General features: G+C 38.9%; 1 protein-coding gene across 2 annotated transcripts in view; it reads left to right on the top strand.

Annotated features, from left to right (window-relative positions):
• Positions 1 to 17,294, top strand: part of pvalb6 (parvalbumin 6) — a 71,587-nt gene that overhangs the window by 17,373 nt on the left and 36,920 nt on the right. Inside the window, exon 1 of one of the 2 annotated variants that reach the window (XM_055194610.2) lies at positions 12,823 to 12,960. The exons of the other annotated variant lie outside the window; for it this stretch is intronic. The gene's annotated coding sequence lies outside the window, so the exon portion shown is untranslated. Of the gene's footprint in view, positions 1 to 12,822; positions 12,961 to 17,294 lie in introns of those variants that run through there. 2 annotated transcript variants of the gene reach the window in all.

The raw sequence follows: 17,294 nt of genomic DNA on the forward strand, positions 1-17,294 counted from the left end.
GGGAACCAATCATAGAATGGGTAGGGGGCAGCAAGATGATGACGACGTTTATGCGAAGCAGTTCTGTTAATCCAACAGGGCAGTAGACAAGAAGTTACTTTTCGATGCAGCCTTAGATGGGTGATTCTCACGAAACCAATAAAACACCACGGCACTAATGATTTTAGCTTTAAAATGTGTAATATAGTAACATTAAAAAGCATCAGAATTAACACAATACTGTGTTCTACCTTGCACAATGTGTGATTTCAACATAAGAATTTGTAATGGAAATTTTATCTCATTTTCTGCTGAAATTCTCATTACCGCAATGTGTCCGGCTGTGTTTGAACATGCGTTATGTTGTAATTTAATCAAATGAACACAAAAATATTAAGAAAAAAATAAATGGATGTTTTGCTAGACTACTTTAGATGACAGAAAAAATATTTACTGAATATTCATATATAATAATAATGAAGAAAAATTAGGAAAATTATGTGTCCATGCCTGATTTTCTCATCCTCCGCAACACTTTTTGAGAACAGTTTAAGCACACATACAGAATTTTATTAAAGTTTGATTTTGAGTGACCAAGCACATGGACCAGTTACTTCAAGATGGCTACCAGGTAAGATCATTTTTTTACAGTTAATTTGAAATATTGTCTTGTCAGAATGCTTACACGACATTTTGATTATCATTACCGCAACAGATGCTTATTAAATGTTAATTTAATTATAATACTTTGATTTTAAATGCATGTGCAGAATCTCCAAATTATGTTCTTTCAGGTTTGTCATGTAATTTTGAAAATATGTCAGTGTTGATGTTTTCTGACTGTTGCGGTAAAGAGATTTTTTAGGACTATTTTTTTAAATGATGTTACAAAAAGTGTTAAATGATAAGTAAAAGTTTTTAAATTAATGTTCCCATTTACTCCAGACTTTGTTTTTCAATGTCTGGTGGGAAAAAAAGTATATTTAAGCAATTTTTACATTTTCATGCTTGACATTTTTAAAACCAAGTTTTTGTGAGAATCACCCAGATAGTGTTCTAAGTAGTTTCGACCGCAAGTTTATTTAAAAAAAATAGCAACTTTTGGTATTAAACAATTTTATATTCAAGAAGGATGTTTGGATATGGCAAGATATAATAGCCTCAGAGTTTTATAGGACCAACCTGCTAGGCATCGTCGTCAACAAACTCAATTTAACTTAGGCTATATGAGTTTATACGTTTATTTCTATCTTCTGTGGTTGTCACAGTGCCACTAAGTTGTGTTGCTTTTCAACATCAATATACAGCTACTAGTTTGGTTGCATGGCACACGTACCCGATAAAAGTTGTTGAGTCTTGATTTTATGTTGCTCTACGTCATCTGGTATAATTGAAACGATTGGCTATGAGTTACGTACAGACGCATTTGATAGACATTCGTAGCGCCCAATAAACGGCTCTGGGCATTCTTAAACCACGCCTCAAATAAGAGAAAATGAGAATGTGGTTCCCAGACCACATCTCATTCTCTATGAGACTGGTCTGGTGTTAGCCAGGCTAAGTTTCTTGTGTCTTTTTTGAAAACACCCATTAAACATTCATAGTGCTGGAGGAAATATACGTGAATCCTTGGATTTAATAGCTTATTGAACCTCCTTTGGCAGCAATTACTTCAAGCAAGCAAGCACTTTCAATAGTTCTGAATAAGACCTGCACATAGTTCAAAAGGAGATTTTGCCCATTCCCCTTTACAAAACCGCTTCAACTTTAACAAGTCTGGTGTGAACCGCTCTCTTGAGGTAATTTCTATGAGGTTAAGGTCTGGCCACTTCAAATGGCACATTTTGTTTTTCTTAAGCCAGTCTGTGGTGGATTGACTTTGATGCTTAAGGTCATTGTCTTGTTGCATCAACCAACTTCTACCGAGCTTCAACTGGCAGACAGCCACCCTGACATTATCCTGTAGGATATTTTGTTAAACTTGAGAAATAATTTTCCCCTTGATGATGGCAAGTGGTCCAGGCCCTGAGGCAGTACTTTACTGTTGGGATGATGTTTTGATGTTGGTAAGCTGTGCCATTTTGGTGCCATAATAATCTTCCCGAACAATTCAACTTTTGTTTCATCAGTCCATAAAATGTTTTCCCAGTAGCACTGGGGTTTGCCAAGGTGCTTTTTTGCAAACTTCAGGTTCACAGCTCAATGTTTTTCAGGAGAGCTGCGGCTTCCTCCGTGCTGTTCTGCCATAGACACTGTGCCTGTTCAAAGACGTGCATATGGTGGACTCATGAACAGAGATGTGTGTCAGTTTCAATGATGTCTTCAAGCCTTTAGCTGTTACTCGTGAGTTCTTCTTTACTTCATTGAGTATTCTGCCGCTGTGCTTTAGGAGTCATCTTGGCTTGGGCGCCCACCTCTAGGAAGGGTAGCTACAGTATTAAACTGTCTCCACAATTTGTCTAACTTATGGATGTCTAAAAATTTTGAGATTGTTTTGTATCCCTTTTCAGCCTCATGCAGTGTGTGGTAGATTGAAATATGTATTTACAAAGAAATGGTTATAAATCATATGTATATACAGAGAAATATAAAAGAATTGAAATGTGTATTTACATAGAAATATAAAAGAATTTAGAAATATAAAAGAATTGAAATCTGTATTTACATAGAAATATTAATTCATCTAAGGTTTAATTAATCTGTGAAACAGTGAAAATACATTACATTACATATGGTGTGAATATGTTTATAACTCATATACCGTTATCTTTTGAAATATGTGTTACATTCAAATTATTAAGTCTTTATTCTGTGAAGTATCTGTTTACAAGTCATCATTCTGTGAAGCGTAACTGTTTCTGTTTACAAGTCATCATTCTGTGAAGCGTAACTGTTTAAGTTTATAACTGTTTATAAAATGTAACGATGTTATTTGTTTGTTATTTTAGTTAATCTATGTCCTATTAGATTTATGTGTTGGGTACAATAAGGGTTCGATCGATTACTTTTGCCTGCTCGATCGCAGGGGGCGATCGATTGCTTTTGCCTGATTCACTTCACTGGGAGAGAACTCGCGGGGTTTCTTCATTACACATAAAGTTCGCAGTGGGGAAACTTCACCATCTTTATGAGTTTTCTTCTCCCTCTTTTCAGGTATTAACTCAAGGAATAAAATGTTACAATCGAATAATATGATGTTAAAACAAAGTTTAAAAGTATATAAATGCTAAGATGATACTGATTGTGTTTTGGGGAAATGTTTAAATGGGTACTAGTTTAGAGATGCATGAGCCCAGGCGTGAAATGGCGTAAGGCCCAGATAACAACACGAGGCTATATATTGAGAGTTTAGTGTATTTTTATGTATTACATTTAATGTTTATTTCTGTTAATTTAGTACTGACTGATTAATTTACTTAGAAAAATGTAAATATATTGAAGAATGTGAAAAGTGAATTACAGTTTAAGATATTAATGTATGTTCAGATGAGAGTTATTTGAAGAGTACATGTTATTTTGAATTGTCTGTATCAGATATTCTAAAAAGCTGTATTAATTCATGCATCATTGATTATAAATAACTAAAACTGTATTTGATTGACAGTTTATGTAAAAATGTGTAAAAGAAAAAGACAATTGATGTTTTGTAAAGTTTATTGTCAATTGTTATGAAAATCATTACACATAAAGTTCGCAGTGGGGAAACTTCAGCATCTTTATGAGTTTTCTTCTCCCTCTTTTCAGAGGCATTACATTTGGAGGCACCGCTGGGATTTACTCTTCAGAGGGTGGTCGTCGCTTACCTGGCAGACAACTTCTGATGCAGTACATCCCCTAAAACAACCCAGATCAGCAGTGGGGTGGAAAAGTTTCTGGAGTAAAGGCAAAAAAAGAGAGAAAGAACTGTAAACCTGAGGCCAAAGAGATCATCAGGTGAAACAGATAAGTTCATTCAGTCTCAAGTAAGCCACTACTCAGTGAAAAGGTCCACTCTAGTGTAAAAATGGAGACAACCGTGCTAGAGGAAATGCAAGTTGAGGTCATCGGCATGTTAAATCCCCTATCCAAAGACAAACTTCTCAGTGTTTGTGAGTTCCTGAAAATATCAGATCAAGAGAATGTCCCATCTAAATCACGCATGTCTCTGATCTCTTACATACTGCAACATCTTGAAGAGGGCATAGCAGAGCTAGAAGATGATGGCATGTCTGTACTGTTAAGCTTGAGAGATAAAATAATAGAATTGAATACAGTCACTGAAAATGAGTCAGCAGAACAAGGCAAACTCACAGAAAAAGATAAATTGCAAAAGGAGTTAGACGAACTGAAGTTCGCAATGAAACAAAAATTGACTGAAATTCAACAATTGGACGAATTTGGCACAAAATCAAGCGTTGTCCAGCCTCAACCACAAATTGCTACGCCTTTTGTAAATGCTCAACATTTAAGCTCACCATGGCGCAAAGATTTTAAAATTTCTGGACAAATCGGCGAGCCAGGTCAAAAAGAGAAATTGACCTTTTCAAGTTTGGCACACCAGATTGAGAACGGTCTGAGCAGAGGCTACCCAGAATGTGAGATTTGTGATGCAGTCATTCGTGCCATTTCTCCTGGTTTACAGTTGCGAAGCTATTTAGAAGGAAAGCCAAACCTAACTCTACCTACGCTCAGACGAATTCTGCGTTCGCACTTCCAAGAAAGAAGTGCAACCGAACTTTACAAGCAGCTTACCTCTGAATGCCAAGGAAACAAAGAAACGCCTCAGAATTTTCTAATGCGAGCTCTAGACCTGCGTCAGAAAATATTGTTTGCGTCTCAAGAAGCAGAATCAGGCCTTAAATATGACCCAGCATTAGTTCAGAGCATGTTCTTACATACTGTACTCACCGGTCTCCAAAGTGACAGCATTAAGGTAGATCTGCAGCCTCTTCTTCTTGACACGAAAACCACCGATGAGGCTCTGTTGGAGAGATTAAACATTGCTTGTGCTAATGAGTCAGAAAGGCAAAAGAAAAAGAAAACCCATGTACAGCACACAAGTACTGCTGTTCATTCAGTTATGTCCAGCGATGAAACTACTGATAAGAAATCCAGTGTGACTCCTAGTGCACCAAAACCATCCTCCAGTGTGTTGTCAGAACTTAAAGAACTGAGAACTGATGTAGCATCACTAAAAACACTCAGTGCTGAAATAGCTCACATTCGAGAATCATTGCAGCAACCAGCCTTTGCCTCACCACAATGCGCCGCTCCTACACAGAGAGCCTTTGACCGAGAAATGGTTCAATGTCCAGTGCAACCATATTGGGCATCACCGGGTGCCAACCCAACAAATCTGAGCACTCAATTCCAACCCCAGTATATGCCTCGACAATATTATGCACCGAATAGTCGTCCCCAAGCAAGAAAGTGCTTCAGTTGTCAGCAGCAAAGAACAGAGGACCGTTGCATGCATTGCTTTAGATGTGGCAGTAGTGAGCACTTCCAAGCAGGATGCAGGATTCGTGGTATCAAGCCTTCAAGAGAGACTTCTTTAAATGGAGAGAGGTTACTTCCGCGGGACAGGGAGTAGCCAGACCCACTGACCCGTCCCAAATATGTGCAGCCTGTGGAAAAACGGAGAACCAAATGAAACAGTGTTCACGATGTAAAAAGGTACTTTATTGTTGTAAAAACTGCCAAACTCACCATTGGACTGAACACAAGCGAGCTTGTATCAACTTACAGAGTTCAGTGTCAAATTCCTGCATTACCATGAGTGTTCACGCTCCCTGCAAAACCCAAGTGAATCAGTATTCCCCTGTGACATCATTAGTTGGAAGGCAATGTCTCATTGAGTGTTACCTGCACGGCCAACCAGCTCAAGCACTATGGGACACAGGCTCTCAGGTATGTGTCATTGATGAACTGTGGAAAGAGAAATACTTACCAGAAGTCCCGTTGAGAGATGTTTCCAATATCCTGGAGGCTCCAAATACATTGAACCTTGTGGCTGCCAATGGCATTGAGCTGCCCTATATCGGGTATGTTGAAGTGAAATTCAGATTATCATCACAACAAACTGAACTTGTCATTCCTATGCTTGTAGCTAGGGGTCAGAACCTCTCACACCCTATCATAGGTTTCAATGTGATAGAGCAAATTGTGGACTCCATTGAGCAAAAACAACCAAACACTGTCAACAAAACGTTGGAGAAAACTGTGAAAGCTGCATTCCCCAGCTTAAAAAGGAGCAAAGTTCAGACATTCATCCAACTGGTGAGTGCAGAGAATTCATGTGAATACATAGTGAAAACTACAAAAGTGCATGTTAACATTCCCAAACATAGTACTGTGCAGGTCTCATGCCGAGTGTACATGCAGCCAGTTAAAGAGGATAGCACACTCATTTTTGAACCTGATGTAAACCCCCAGTGGCCAGAGGGGCTTGAATTCACAGACAGTTTAGTGAGGCTGAGAAAAGGAGCTCCAACAAATATCGTGATTGAGGTGTACAATGACACAGATCATGATGTAACTCTCATGGGACAGACCCCGATGGGTACAGTACAGCTCGTCAAGAATGTATTCCCTGCTAGTATGTTTGATGTGCCCACCAACCCTACCTCTGTTGGGGTATGTAATGTCCAGACTGCAGATACTGATCCCGATAACATCAGTCCCGATGAATGGGTCCCACCCGTCGATGTCAGCCACCTGAGTAAACACCAGAGACAGGTAGTACAGCAAATGTTGAAGGAAGAGTGCCATTCATTCTCTAAGTCAGACAATGACATTGGGTGCATCCGGAACTTGCAACTGAGTGTCTCCCTTAAAGATGATGAACCAGTCAGTCGTACTTACATGTCAGTACCAAAGCCTCTTTATCGTGAGATGAAAGAGTATTTACATGACCTTATAGCCCAAGGCTGGATTGAAAAATCTAACTCTTCCTACTCTTCTCCAATCGTGTGTGTGAGAAAGAAAGATGGCAGCCTCCGGTTATGTATCGATTATCGGGACCTGAACCGAAAGACTCACCCAGATAGGCAGCCAATTCCGAGGGTACAGGATATTATGGACAGCCTTGGTGGTAATTCTTGGTTTTCGTCATTAGACCAGGGGAAGGCCTACCACCAGGGGTTCATGTCCAAGGAGAGTAAACATCTAACAGCGTTTGTGACACCATGGGGCCTATATGAATGGGTCCGTGTCCCATTTGGCCTGATGAATGGGCCCGCAGCCTTCCAGCGATGTATGGAAGAGTGTTTAGAAGGCTTGCGAGATGAGATATGCATCCCCTACCTGGATGACACCTTGGTGTTTAGTAAGACCTTTGAGAACCATGTCCAGGATGTAAGAAAAGTACTGCAACGACTTAGGCAACACGGCATCAAACTTAAGCCAAGTAAGTGTGAGCTTTTCAAACCTGAAGTACGTTACCTGGGTAGAATAGTCTCAGCAGAGGGAAGTAAAGTTGATCCTGCTGACACAGAAGCTGTCCGATCCCTGAAAGACAAACAACCAAAGAAAGTTGGTGAGCTGAGAAGAATGCTTGGTCTACTTAGCTACTACAGACAGTACATTAAAGATTTCTCTCGCATTGCTAGTCCTTTATATGACCTGTTAAAGAGTACTCCAGAAAATACTGCTCACCTGAAAGAAAGCAAGAAACGATTAAAGACAAAGTGCATGAAAACTGCTGTTCCCTCGAGTAAGCCCATTACTTGGACTGAACAACATCAAAACACTCTTGACCAACTGATTGACTGTTTGCTTCAGCCTCCTGTATTAGCTTTCCCAGACTTTTCACAGCCTTTTATATTGCATACCGACGCATCAGCTCAAGGTCTAGGTGCAGTATTATACCAGAAACAAAGTGAGAAACTTCGTGTGATTGCCTATGGATCCCGGACTTTATCAGCTGCTGAGAAAAACTACCACTTGCACTCAGGCAAGCTAGAATTCCTCGCTTTAAAGTGGTCAGTCACCGAAAAATTCCGTGATTATTTGTATTATGCCCCAACTTTCACCGTATATAGTGATAACAACCCCCTTACATATGTCCTGTCAACTGCCAAATTGAATGCCACAGGTTGCAGGTGGGTCGCTGAATTGGCAGATTTCCACTTTACAATCAAATATCGGCCCGGCCGTGAAAATATTGATGCTGATACATTGTCCCGATTACCCCTTGACATTGGCACAATGATGAAAGAGTGTTCTGAGGAGTTGTCATCTGATGTAATAGGTGCAACGATTCAAGCTGTAGAAGCTCAAGAAGGTCCCAGCATCCCCTGGTCAGTGTCAACCAACTGTTCATCTCTTGAAGCTCGTCCAGCAGTCCCAACAATTACACCAATGTCTATGAATAAGATCAAAGAGGCGCAAACTAATGACCAGAGTATTAGTCCTGTGTATGATTGCAAACTATCCAACACCAAACCGCAAGTGAAACATCTCAAATCATACAGCCTAAAAACAAAATGCCTGTTTCGGGAATGGGGAAAGCTTACTATTAACAAGGATGGAATCCTCTGCCGAATCACTTCCACACGCACACAAGTGGTCCTCCCTGAAAAATTTAAAGGAACAGTCTTGCGAGAGCTGCATGATGAAATGGGCCACCAAGGGACAGATCGCACTCTTTCACTCATCCGTGAACGTTTCTTCTGGCCATATATGCAAGCAGACATTGAGCATTATGTCACCAAAACATGCAGATGCCTGAAGCAGAAAAAGCCCTGTCATGAGACAAGAGCCCCATTAACAAGTATTGTTACGACCCAGCCCTTTGAACTGATCTCAATTGACTTTCTCCACTTAGACCGCTGCAAAGGAGGTTTTGAGTATATACTTGTGGTCGTAGATCATTTCACCCGATTCGCCCAAGCATACGCCACTACTTCCAAGTCAGGGAAAACAGCTGCAGATCGGATTTTTAATGACTTCGCCTTAAAATTTGGTTTCCCTTCTCGCATCCATCATGATCAGGGTGGAGAGTTTGAGAATCAGTTGTTTGAACAGCTTCAAAAGTACTGTGGCATCATCGGCTCCAGAACGACCCCCTACCATCCGCAAGGCAATGGCCAAGCCGAGCGCTTTAACAGGACATTGTTACAAATGCTAAGAACGCTCACAGAAAGTCAAAAGTCGAACTGGAAAGACTCCTTGAATAAGCTACTGTATGCTTATAATTGTACCCGCTCAGAAGTAACAGGATTCTCTCCTTTCTACCTGTTATATGGAAGGTCTCCAAGACTGCCGGTCGACATGTTGTTTGGCTTGAATTCAGAAATGTCTACCTGTAATCAGAAAGAATATGTGGAGAAATGGAAACGCGGAATGGAAGAGGCATATGAAATTGCCAGAGAGTGTGCTAAAAAATCTGCTGACAGGAGCAAAAAGAATTTTGATGGTTAGGTAAGAAGTACCACACTGCAGCCAGGTGATCGTGTTCTGGTAAAGAACTTAACACCACGAGGGGGCCCTGGAAAACTTCGAAATTTCTGGGAAGATAACATTCATGTAGTTGTGAGACAGATGGGTGGTGAGCTCCCAGTTTATGAAGTAAAGCCAGAAAAGGGAAAGGGACGATCCAGAGTCCTCCATCGTAACTTACTAATGCCTTGTGATCACCTACCTCTTGAAAATACTCCACCTGCAAAAGTCAGACCCAAATGTGCATTGGAAAAGCCTCAAATCAGCCATGTGGAATCTGATGATGAGAGTGACGATGAATTCAATTTTCATTATGTACAACCACAAGTACCTCAACCAAACTGTGTAGTTGAACCTGAAAGTCTCAAATTACTACCTACCATAGAGCCTAATGAGCAGCAAAATTGGGTCCTGGGACAAGTTCCTGATTCAATGTCGTCTGAGGAGAGTGACCAAGAGGATCAAGAACCACCTGCAGGGACAGACCAAGAGACAGAACAAGAGTTAAACTTACCTGTTGATGAACAAGTCTCTGCTCCCATGTTATCCCCTGAAAGTGACCAAGAGAGTCAAAGAGAGGAAACTAACCAGCTACCTACAAGGCAAAGATACCCACCAAGATTACTTACCTATGATGAACTGGGTACACCAACTTATAATGTCAGGCAACTAAATGGGATCTTGCAAACACCACAACCAAACTTACCGTATGTGTCTGCTTATGGACTGCCGACATGGTTGCCACCTGTTCAGCAATACTGTGTCCAGATGCCTTTTGTGTATGGAGTCCATTAAATGGGAACCATGGACTGATAAATTTGCTATTTGCATTATAGACTGTTACAGTCTGGCACTTTGAACTGATGGACTGTTCTGTTTTGGAAATATTGCCTTGAAAATTCTTTGAACTTTTAAAGTTTAAAAAGTATGGACTGTTTTGTCTAAGGACAATTGCCTTTAACAGTCTTGTGACTTTGAAATTTTGAGAAAACAATGGACTGTGTGCCTTATGAATCAGTCTTGAGAGACTGTTGAACATTGAAACTCAAAGAAACTATGGACTGTTGTTCTTTACCTCTTTCAAGTTTTGCACTTTAAAATATTTAGGCACTATTTACTTGCTTCAGAAAGTGAACAAGTTTGGGACAATCTATGGACTGTTAAAACGGAAAACCGTTAAAAGAACTCTTGAAAACATTTTTCGTGAGTGTAAGACTTTTGTGGAAAAAGAGAAATATAATGTCGAGACGACATTTATTCAGTCGGGGAGTGTGTGGTAGATTGAAATATGTATTTACAAAGAAATGGTTATAAATCATATGTATATACAGAGAAATATAAAAGAATTGAAATGTGTATTTACATAGAAATATAAAAGAATTTAGAAATATAAAAGAATTGAAATCTGTATTTACATAGAAATATTAATTCATCTAAGGTTTAATTAATCTGTGAAACAGTGAAAATACATTACATTACATATGGTGTGAATATGTTTATAACTCATATACCGTTATCTTTTGAAATATGTGTTACATTCAAATTATTAAGTCTTTATTCTGTGAAGTATCTGTTTACAAGTCATCATTCTGTGAAGCGTAACTGTTTCTGTTTACAAGTCATCATTCTGTGAAGCGTAACTGTTTAAGTTTATAACTGTTTATAAAATGTAACGATGTTATTTGTTTGTTATTTTAGTTAATCTATGTCCTATTAGATTTATGTGTTGGGTACAATAAGGTTCGATCGATTACTTTTGCCTGCTCGATCGCAGGGGGCGATCGATTGCTTTTGCCTGATTCACTTCACTGGGAGAGAACTCGCGGGGTTTCTTCATTACACATAAAGTTCGCAGTGGGGAAACTTCACCATCTTTATGAGTTTTCTTCTCCCTCTTTTCAGGTATTAACTCAAGGAATAAAATGTTACAATCGAATAATATGATGTTAAAACAAAGTTTAAAAGTATATAAATGCTAAGATGATACTGATTGTGTTTTGGGGAAATGTTTAAATGGGTACTAGTTTAGAGATGCATGAGCCCAGGCGTGAAATGGCGTAAGGCCCAGATAACAACACGAGGCCATATATTGAGAGTTTAGTGTATTTTTATGTATTACATTTAATGTTTATTTCTGTTAATTTAGTACTGACTGATTAATTTACTTAGAAAAATGTAAATATATTGAAGAATGTGAAAAGTGAATTACAGTTTAAGATATTAATGTATGTTCAGATGAGAGTTATTTGAAGAGTACATGTTATTTTGAATTGTCTGTATCAGATATTCTAAAAAGCTGTATTAATTCATGCATCATTGATTATAAATAACTAAAACTGTATTTGATTGACAGTTTATGTAAAAATGTGTAAAAGAAAAAGACAATTGATGTTTTGTAAAGTTTATTGTCAATTGTTATGAAAATCATTACACATAAAGTTCGCAGTGGGGAAACTTCAGCATCTTTATGAGTTTTCTTCTCCCTCTTTTCAGAGGCATTACAGTGCACCAACTCTTGATCAGATATCTTTAGAGAGGACCTTCTTGCGAGGCTCGGTTCATAAGAGCTGATGTTTCTTAAGTACAGCTATTTTAAAATATTTGAGTGTCTTTTAATTAATCAAAGTAGCACTAAACCGCATCTTTAAACTCATTTTATGAAGTGGACCCCAGTTTGCCACCTTGTGACACAAATTAGCTTTCATTAAAGTAATTAGTCTATGGGTTCCTTTACAGCATTATAAATGTTTAATGGGTGTTTTCAAAAAAGACACAAGTAACTAGAATTATTTGTGTGTTTTCAGCTTATGCACATTGTGTTTGTCTATTGTTGTGACCTAGATGAGATTCAAATCACATTTTATGCCAAATCACTGTAGAAAACCAGTTCATTCCTAGGGGTTCACCTACTTTTTCTTGCCACTGTATGCACATACATACATTCATCCATTTGTTTGTTCAATTAATAATTTATTTGATTATTTTGTTATTATTCTTTTCAATCATTTAATAATCGTGTCTTTCGTTCAGTCCTTTCCTCGTCTATTTGCACTGTCATTTAGTCATTTTTTGTTTGGTCAAGCATCCAGTTGGTCATTTGGATATTCTTTCCATCTTTCATTTGTGTAATTGTTCAGTCATTTATTAATTATGTTATTTATTTATTCAATAATTAGTTAGTTTGTTCGTTGTCACCGATTCTCATCGCTCCGCATCCTTACAGCGCCACATGGTCCCTCCTATACGAGTCAAGCTCCTCCCCTCTTCATCTTTCTCTTATCATCTCCCTCTCTCACTTTCTCTCTCCCTTTATCTTGCTCTCACACTCTCTCTCTCCCCTTCATCTCACCTCCAACTATTCAGTGTTCTGTCTCTGTCCGGCACTGTCTCTCTCTCTCTATCTATCTTTCTCTTTCTTTCCCTCTCTGCCTCTCTCTCTCTCTCTTTTTGGTGTGCTGAAGCTCCAGTTTGGTTTGCCGTCTGTCTTTGCGTTGCCGGTCTCGTTCCTCTGCAGACCTGAACCTCCAGCTGATCCCGGGACTCCGGCTCACTCTACAGCGGGTAAGACACCGGCATGCTTCACTACCACCCAGAAAAGAGTTATGAAATGTCTAGATACAAAAAAGGAACTGTCTGACAGAACAAGTGATGCAGGCAGTTTAAAAGGAAGTGAGACAGAAAGTAAAATGGAAAATGGAAGTAAAAAGAATAAGGACATGCCTAAGTATGAGGAAGATTAAAACAGGTATAGGATGGACTGCAACATCATCTTCATTTAATAACCCATTCATAAAGCACAGCTGAGCTCTGCCCACCCTTCACATTGTGTGTGTGTGCGAGAGAGACGGAGAGAAAGAGAGATGTATGGCTTGTAAGCATTACAGCAAATTTAATGGATTTGTAACGTGATTTCTTAAAGACAGAATTTAAGCTGTTAAATATCTTATCTGTCTATCTGTCTTCTCAGTGTCATTTCTGTGATGTGCATTTCTTTTGCTGCGTCTATATTAAATCGATCTCATTCATAAACTCTGCACTGGTTCTACCATAAATCCACCAAGATAAATGATGCCTTGGCAGATAATATTTCTGCAATAACAATGTCAATTGATTTACCCTTCTGTTACATCTCTAGATGCCCCCCTCTCTCTCTCTTTCTCTCTCATCTGTATCCGTCCCTCACACAATTAAGGCTATTTCATCTTTTTTGTTTTTTTGAAATCAACATTAATGCACTTAGAGACACTTTCCATTAAGTTTTTATTGTCCTCATAATAAGCTAATAAAAATAATTTTTTTAAGTTACTGTATTTCTTCTGGAGATTGTAGAAGGGACCCAATGTAGGCGATTTAAGGTTTGACTATTTTGCATCCCAACAAAGAAAATAACAAGTGACCTCCATCTCTCACACACACATCTGGAATTTTAATACGGAGAAAAGACACACACGCACACGAATGACAGAGGACTAAAGAAGATCATGATGTTCCTGATGCTGTATTGTGTCTTTGATGTCACATACACTGACTGATAGGGATGAAACGATTAATCGCGTGTCCCATTAAAAATCCCTGTCTGAAATCGATTCTGAATCGCAAGGCTGCTATTCTTTGTTTCACGCACAGTTTGTGCGTGTACTACGGCATTTGGTCAGTATGAAGTCCTTATCAATTTAAAATTATTATGAGTCGGAGTCATCTATAACGTGCATTTAACTCTTTCGCCGCCAACGTTTTAAAAAAAAAGTTGCCAGCGCCAGCGTTTTTCATGATTTTCAAAGAAGTTTAATGCCTTCCAGAAAATGTTCTTCTTTAAATATATAAACATACAATATACCAAATGAAAGAACAGACCCTTTCATCCTACCTTCAGTAGTTCTTTTGTAATCAGCTCTTGAATATGGGTAGGTTTCTGCAAAAACACCACATTTTGAGCAAAAAGCTGAGATAATTGCATTTTTGTGACGGACTTTTCATAGAGATCCCATTCAGAGCGATTTTTAAAACAGACACGGACATGCAGCCGCTTGCCATAGGGCAATACTTCCGGTTTAAAAAGTCCGGCGGAAAGCCGGAAATACTCGTCATTGGCAGGAAAGCGTTTTCTCTTGATTGACGAGATAACTCGTCAATGGCGGCGAAAGAGTTAAAAAAGCAACATTGGTTAAACAAAATCATTCAAAATATTCTTTATTATCATGAAAATACAATCTGAAGAACAGAGATATAAATATTCCTGTAGACATTTCCTGGAATTGTGTTCGTAATACTACTTATTCTGTGGCACAAAGGAGTTTTCTGCACGAGAACGCCCCCTGGCTTTGGGATGTGTCGGGATTTCACCGTAATTCATTCAAATTCATTCATTGAGAAAACGCGCATTTGCACGGTTAATCGTTACACCCCTACTGACTGATGCTGGCTGCATGTGTATGTATAGCTTGTGGGACTGCCAGCACTGAAATAACTGGAATGAAGTGAGCATTTTCGTTAAAGGATTACATAGCAGAAAGATAACTCTTCAGTAACAGCACAAAGTGTCATGCATTTTTCCTTAAGGCTTCCGGTTAATTCACTAAATCACACACGGTTGTATGGCAGACTATTGGTCACTTTTGCTTTTGGCTGAATTATCCGTACATCAGAGATTACTTGTTTAAATCAGGTGACTTCATTAATTAGACATAGTCCTTATCAACTTATCACAATTTGACTGAAGTATTTTGTTTCGTTTGCATCTGAAATTTGGTTTTGGCCCATTAACTGTGTTCGGTGTGTGCGTTCGACAGTTTTGGATGAACGGACAGGCATCATCAAATGTTGGTGTGTCTGCATAACTGGGTCTAGATTGGACAGCTGACACTAATTGAGTATTGGCAGATAGAAAATGCAGCGTTGTCGCGTGTGGGAAGCGTGCGTGTATGTTTGAATTTCTCTGTGGGCAGCTTTTAGATGAAACTCAATGGCAACCTATCGCTCACGATCTGTTTCTGTCTTTCCCTTCCAGCTTGCTCACTTTGTGAGGTTTTCTGGAGATTAATTGACACGGCGTTGGGTTGTGACAGTCTTGAAACGATTGATTAATTGATTCGAGTCTTTGTGAGGTCTGAGTTATTGCAGGCCGGCATTCGTAAGGCTATCAAAGCAATTACAACCGACATCTCGCCAAGACTATTTACGCATACTAATAATGGATGAGAAGGATACGACAATATGATGTCAGTAAACGCACCCATCGCTAACTATGCATGGACACATAAACGGCCTCAATATAAGACCACAAACGGCTTTGTGCTTTCAGTCTCATTCACAAATACAAAGACAAATTCTGGCCCTAAAGTCAATATTTTTGCCGTTGAAACCACTGGTTTTATCTCATTCTGGATATAAAGTCCCTTTAACCATTCATGACTGGTCACGCATTCATTCAAGGTCAAACGGTCCAATAACTGCCTCTTCTCTTATTGCCTCACAAAGGATTCACTGAATATAGCATACAAATACCAGCGAAGCAGCACTGCAATACATAAAAAATGGGTTTTTGTATTAGTTGAGTGCCATCTATAAACGTCTTCTTCATTGCTATCAAACACAACATTTTACACAGATCCCAGACCTTTAGTTTAATTTCAGGGTTCTTCTGTTCTGGCCATGTGTTTGTGATCTGTTTCCAAAATACAAACAAACAAATGCAGGTTTTCTGGTCGTGCCAGGAACATCATGTGGGTGTTGAGAATGTGTTTGAAATTAATATCTCTGTGTGTGTTTGATGTGAAGACTTGTGTGTTTATCTCATTTGGATTTCAGCCATGCTGCCAAAACACCTGCTAATGATCCACACGGAATTGAGGCCCATTTTAATGGACACATACACACATCGGACTGCTACAGTAAATGTTGGATTTTATGAGTGATGTTTTCTGTAATGGGTAATTTTAATTTAGTTTGTGAATTATCTCCACAAGAGTTCAGCTTGAACAAGGGCACACAGAGCGTTGATGGCTTTCCCTTATTTGTTTACACATCTAAAGCAAATGTTTGTACGTGCAGGAACATAAGTCATATCTTTACCATGTCTGCATTTTTCTCTTGTTCTCTCAGGCTTTGTTGCTTGTACATTACAGCTTGTACATTTAAGGTCTCTTTCTCCATTTCGTTCTCCATCTCTTGTTTTCTTTAAGCATTTTTATCAATTTGTGAGATTCACATTTGCTGCTAGAAGTGTTACGGTTAAAGTTAGTAGTAGATTAGTTAATATTATAGAGGGTATGCATTGACGTCACTTTTCCACGTGACCACTCTGGAGCACGTCCTGTTGAGTGGCAAAACGTTCAACAAAATGGCTGATTTTCATAGCGGCTTCTGCGAAAACGCCAGTAACACTGACTACTATCAGCTTAAATTTAATTTAGTTGGTCTTACAGTGACCCTAACAACTTTCCAAACAACCAGTAGTCTGTGGACATTGGCATATGGTCAGACATTGCTTTTCCTGACATATATGTTTGTCTTGCCTAACACTATTAAACCATTCCACCTTTGTAGAACACAAGACTCATCATAATGGATGTTTTTTAATGAAGGCCCACTGACAAAACTTTGCAATTACACAGAATAAGTGTATTCATTGGTGTATTTTTTATAGGATTTTTATCCCAAAACTTTACATACCTGACATAAGGCCACTGCTACTGATTTACTTCTCATTTGAGTGTTTTTTGCAGTCTGGCAAAAGACAGCTCCAATTTTTTGTTGAATCTGTTAGCACAGTCAATCGCACAACTACTTTTCCTATTTTAGACGCGTTTTTTTACGCTACGCTAATGCTGTCGCTCAGACATTTTGCCACTCAGTGGGCGTAACCGCAGTCATTTTCGCCGAAGGTTACGTCTTGT

The sequence above is a fragment of the Misgurnus anguillicaudatus genome, chromosome 19 (genome assembly GCF_027580225.2).
Source record: "Misgurnus anguillicaudatus chromosome 19, ASM2758022v2, whole genome shotgun sequence".
Classification (NCBI taxonomy): Eukaryota; Metazoa; Chordata; class Actinopteri; order Cypriniformes; family Cobitidae; genus Misgurnus; species Misgurnus anguillicaudatus.